This window comes from Panthera pardus, unplaced genomic scaffold (assembly GCF_024362965.1).
Source record: "Panthera pardus isolate Hobbes unplaced genomic scaffold, ASM2436296v1 HiC_scaffold_13, whole genome shotgun sequence".
NCBI lineage: Eukaryota > Metazoa > Chordata > Mammalia > Carnivora > Felidae > Panthera > Panthera pardus.
Window position 1 is genome coordinate 145,778,236 of NW_026526688.1, and position 5,996 is coordinate 145,784,231.

Sequence of the window (5,996 nt, forward strand, 5' to 3'; positions counted from 1 at the left end):
CATAAAGATTTTTTGGTTTTTATCATGTTTAAGCTAAGGAGGCTTCCTAGGAATTTAATTAAGGTATCAAAATGAGTAGATTGATTTTGTTTCCTTGATGTCCACAACAGAATGACATATTTATTGTTCTTTTTTATGATATGATACATGGAAATAAGATGCCATAATATGTGGAGTCTATTGCACTTAAAAGATTAACATACAGGGGAACCTGGGTGGCTCAGTTGGTTGAGTGCCCAACTCTTGATTTCGGCTCAGGTCATGATCTCTTGGTTCATGAGATTGAGCCCTGCATCCAGCTAGACGCTGACAGCCCAGAGCCTGCTTGGGATTCTCTCTCTCCCTCTCTTTGCCCCTCCCCTACTCAAGCTCTCTCGTCCTCTCAAAATAAATAAGTAAATATGCATTTAAAAAAATAAATAAAAGATTAACTTACACAAACAACAGAATTTAACTTGTTAAAATGAATAATAAAAATGGCCTTGACAGTTTAAAAAAACAAAAAAGTAAAAGTACTATATATTAAAATGCATAGGATAAACTCAGTGCATTTGGAAGGAAATTTAAAAATTTAACTGTATTCATGAGGGCTAGGAAAAGAGGAGAAGGGGATTTAAATTTGTTAAGTAAATATTCAAATTAGAGAGAAGAGAGAGAAAACCCAACAAAATAGCTCCAGGAAGGAGCTATTCCCCCACACTAAAGAAATAGCAAAGAAACAATTAAAAAGAATAGAAAATCTGAAAGCTAATTTTGAAAAGGCTAATAAAATAAGTAAGTTTTTGGCAATCAAGGGGAAAAGATCAAAGAAAGAAGTCACAAAAGCCATATATTAGGAATAGGTGAAGAGGAAATCCTTAAAATCATAAAGTAATAGTATGCCATTACTTTTTATATATTCCATATTTCAATAGATAGTATCCATATGATTCTAAACTCGAAATACTCCAAGTATATATGGTAAAAATCTCTTCCCCACCATATCCTCCAACTACCCTGCATCTTTCCCAAAAGCATCTTAACATTTGTCATTTATTCATGAATGCTTCCAAGGACATTTTACTCATTTACAGATTAATATAAATATGATTTCTCTTACCCCTTTTCTCACACCTAAAATAAATTAAAGTGGTGCGGTTTAAAGGATTCTTCAGGACAAAATTTACAGGCATGCTTCACAAAACTTTAGAGAAACAGATCATTCCAATCCTATACAAGTTGTTTCAGATCATAGAAAATAGGGAGAATTACACACTGACACCAGTGTGGATTGGTTCATTCAATACCTATTTCATGTCCTTAGAAACCATATGAAACACTGCATTTTCTCAGAATCTCTCTTGCTTAAATTCCAGATGTGATTCAGTCTCTGCTGTGTAACTTAACCCATATGAAACTTCAATCTGGAAGAGAATCAAATGGGGAGGGAGGCAGGGTCATGGTATCTACTAGGCTGCAAGTGTATCATGACAAACCCAGAGCTGGTTCCTGAGCCAGTAGCTAGCAGCAGTGTCCTAACCGCAGATGACTTCATGACTAGCAGGAAGTAATGTGATTCTGGAACTGGCAATAGAAAAGTCTCTGGATCCCACCTGATGGGTAACTTCCTACATCATTGGCTTCCTGATTATAGCAGAGATGGCAGGCATAATTTTTTAAATTTTTTAAATTCTTGATTGCATCACTGGCATTATCTATCTTGATGACCCAGTTCTACAATATGGATTTGGGTGTAATTCCTGAAAATTCAGGTAAAAGTCCCCTTTAGCTCTAGTGATATATCTCTAAATAAGCCATGTTACATCTTATAGGATAAATCCCTTTTTGTGTAGCAGAGAATCTGTTGTCTTAAACTGAACGCTAACTAATATACTACTCAATTTACCTTATTTTTATTTTTTTTAACGTTTAGTTTGAGAGAGAGAGAGAGAGTGAGCAGGGGAGGGGCCGAGAAAGAGGGGGAGAGAGAATCCCAAGCAGGCTCTGCACTTTCAGCACCAAGCCTGACACGGGTTTCGAACCCATGAACTGTGAGACCATGACCTGAGCCAAAACCAAGAGTCAGATGCTTAACTTACTGAGCCACCCAGGTGCTCCAACAATTTACCTTAAAACTAAAACTGGACAAGGACAATACAAGAATGGAATACTGTATGTGAATGCCATTTTAAATACAGGTGCAGAATCCTAAATAAAAAATTAACAAATCACATTCAGCACTGAACAAATAGAGATAGAGGTGGCCAAGTGGGGTTTATTCCAGGAACTCAAAAATGACTCAGCCTCAGAAAACCAATTAATGTGATTCACCACATTAACGGATTAAAGAAATAACTTATGATTGTTCCAATTAACGAAAAAATGCATTAGAAAAAGTCAATACACATTCATGATTTTTAAAAGTAACAAACCAAAAATAGAAGAAAATGTGCTTAACTAAAAGTCATTTTTTAAAAACCTTCCACAAACATCATACTTAGTGAAAAATAAGAAATTTTATTTTTAGAATAATAATACAGAGATGCCAACTAAAGCCCCTGCTTTTCAAAGATGTAATGAAGTTCTCAGAAAGTGAAGTTAGAGAAGAAAAAAAATAAAAATTATAAAGAAAGGATTTTATCCATATTCTTCTTTGTCCTCATTGTGTAGCATTGTGTAGCTTTCATAAACAGCATCAATCACCTCTGCCAACACCCAAACTTCCTTTTTATTTGTCTAGTGGCATGAATTGCCCAAATGGCCAGTTGGTTCTGTGCATTTTTTTTTAAAGTTTATTTATTAATTTTGAGAGAGAGAAAGAGAGGCAGCATGCACAAGTTGGGGAGATTCAGAGAGAGTGGGGGAGAGAGAATCCTAAGCAGCCTCCATGCTGTCAGCCTGCTCAATGTGGGGCTCAATCTCCTGAACCTCAAGATCATGACCTGAGCCAATACCAAGAGTTCGATGCTTAACCAACCGAGCCATCCAGGCACCCGGGATCTGTGCACTTTCAATTCAATTAAACTTTATTAATGTTCTCTGATGAAACCATTTATTTTAGGTATTAAGTCTTCTAAACTAGTAAGAACTAGTGTTCTGAAGACAAGATGCAAAAAATTTTATAAGTACAGCATTGGGTATAATTTTGTGAACCACCACTTCAAAACATTGCGTCTCAAATTTGTGCATTCTGGCTGTGAGAAAAACGGCACCACACGCTGGTTGCAGGTTTCAAGCACATAATGCCTCATATGAGACAACATCCTAGCCTCTCAAGGTATTGCATTCCCACCTAGCACTATAAGTTGATATTTAGAAGTACATTTTGACAACGTAGAAGGTGAATGGTAAGGGATAAACTATTAACTATAAAAATCAGTTCCTTGGAGTCAGTGCTGTGTGGAATACAGTGACCATAAATAAGACGATCAGAAACTCCATGCAATAGTGGTGCTAACAAAAGCATGGCAGGCCAAGAAATCTGATCTATACTCTTTCTAAAGACCTGCCCTCCATCTACTCTACTCCAGTTTATGGTATTATAGCAGAAAGATGCTAGTGGTGGCCCTCATGATCCTCACCTCCTTGTATTCATGCCCTTCTATAATTCCCTCCCGAGTGTGGGCAGGACCTGTGACTTGGTTCTAAGCAACATACTATAGCAAAGGTAATTGGATGTCATTCCTGTGATTATATTATATGGTAGAAGGTGATGGATCTCATTTTTGTGATTACATCATGTTATTAAAGACTCCAGCTTAACACACTAAAGTTAGAGATTCTCCTTGCAGGTCGGACTGGCTACATAATTTGTGGGGCTCGATGCATAAGCAAAATGTGGGACTTTTTATTCAAAAATTGTTAAGAATTTCAAAACTGCTACAGAAGAACATTAAACCAAGCGTGGGGCATTGTAACCACAGGACATCTGTGACCGCGTAGAATACAAGCTCATAAAACCAGCTCTGTTTGTGGTTTGATGAAATAAGTGCCCATGTTCATGAAGACTGTATATCAAGGAAATGTGGACAGCTTCTGGACAACAGTCAGCAAAAAAACAGGGCCCTCAGTCATATAGCCAACAAACTGAATGAGCTTATAATTGGATTCTTCTCCAATCAAGCTTCCAAATGAGAATGCAGTCTGTTCAACACTTTGCTTGCAGCTTTGTGAGACCCTGAGCAAAGGACCCAGTTATGTCATATGCAAATTTATGACCCATGGAAACTGTGAAATAATACATGTGTGTTGCTACAAGCTGTTAATTTGGTGATAATTTTTATGGAGCAATAGAAAACTAGTGGATTTATGACATAAAAGGTTGAGGATAAGTTGTTCTGCTGCTGTTGGTAAATTAGGTATTAAGTAATGGTGAACAAATCACCCTACAGAAGTAAACACTGACATTGTTAAGTCCATATATAGTCTCTATTCCTACAGGATGGCCATTTTATCCATGAGCCTATTAAAAAAGTAATGACGTGTCGATGGAAAGAGGTTGACCCACAGTTAAAGGAATTGTCATTTTGTCCATCTGATCAAGATACTCCTCTATGGTAAGGGCTTTTTGATGAGCATTCATTCAGGACAATGCTCTTATGTTTTAGTTCCATTAAAAAGGGTCTATCCATGTATTTTACTTCTCAAACCCCCTTGTTTCTAAGATTATACTCTTCTTTCTTCCAGTTCCATTAGCCAATGACCATGAGTAAGTCTGGATTTGTGGCTGATAACACACCTTTCATAAAAATTGGAAAATGATCTGAAATACTAAAAATTACACCCATTGGTCCTTAAGGGCCAACCGTGAATGAGGTTGTAAGGCAGTAACAGTTGCACTTCCCCTCGGCACCAACAAATCATTTAGATGAATCTATTAATGAGTCAAGTATGTAGGTAATAAGGAATTTCCTGTGAGTCCGTAGATGAGGCTGAGGGAGAAATGACAGTGTTGTAGAAGTTGTATAGTCAGAATGTGGGTCTTCTGCAAGTTACTTGTGCCTCTAGACATTCTTAGGTATGGTTCCATATATATTACTTCCATTAGATGATGGAATACTGCTGGACATGACCAACTTTTTGGTTATTTTGATTTTAAAATATGTTATTCATCATTGGCAGCTCCAATCAATACTTACTTGGTCTCATGGCAAACACTGTCTACCATTATTGTAATCATTCCAATTTACCTCTATTGATTGAGTGCTTCTAATCAGCTTCTGCCAATCTACAATCTCTTCATCCTCACTGAAATGAGGAGAGTACCTAATATGCTGGAATTCTCCTCTACAATGTATTTCTCAAGGACTTGGTGAAGAGGTTGTCTTCTGGATCCATTTTAGGAATATAGCTAGGAATGAGGAAAGCAGAATGTATATAACAAATTAATCCAACATTTCCACCTCCTAAATCTTTTAATTCTTTTCTCTTTTCTTCTTTGTGGTATGTCAATTTCTCTTAATATGAGATATTGTCTAGATTTAAGTCAACCAAAAAATAAAACAACTAAAACTGCTCTCAGATGTTTAAGCTAGTACATTGGAAGTCAAATTCCTCATAAGAATACCTGTATAGGTAAACTCAGTTAAATATGAAACTTTAGTCTTCCTTTTTATTGGTCTAGAATGCTCAGATTCCATGCTGATATGTATTGGTCATATTTCTTGTAGCTAATTTTAAACTTTTGCCATAAGTTAAAATTTTGAAAATGTCATTTTTTTTTTTAACTGTTCAGCATATTTAGAAATGCTCCCAGCCTCCTACGGGTGCTCATCTATATCAATCAGGATTTTTAGTTGGAAACAAAAAATAACCAAGCTCAACTGATTTAAGCAAAATGGGATATTATTAAAAGGATTTGGGGTAGCTCATGGAATTATTAGGAGGCCTAGACAATTAGAGTCAAGACTTCATCAAACAGTAGTTGTTGCTGCCCACAGTGCAAACAGTTGGCTTGGATACTAAATGCCATTAATAGCATGGGTCCTAGTACTGCTACAAAACTTAATCTTGCCGCA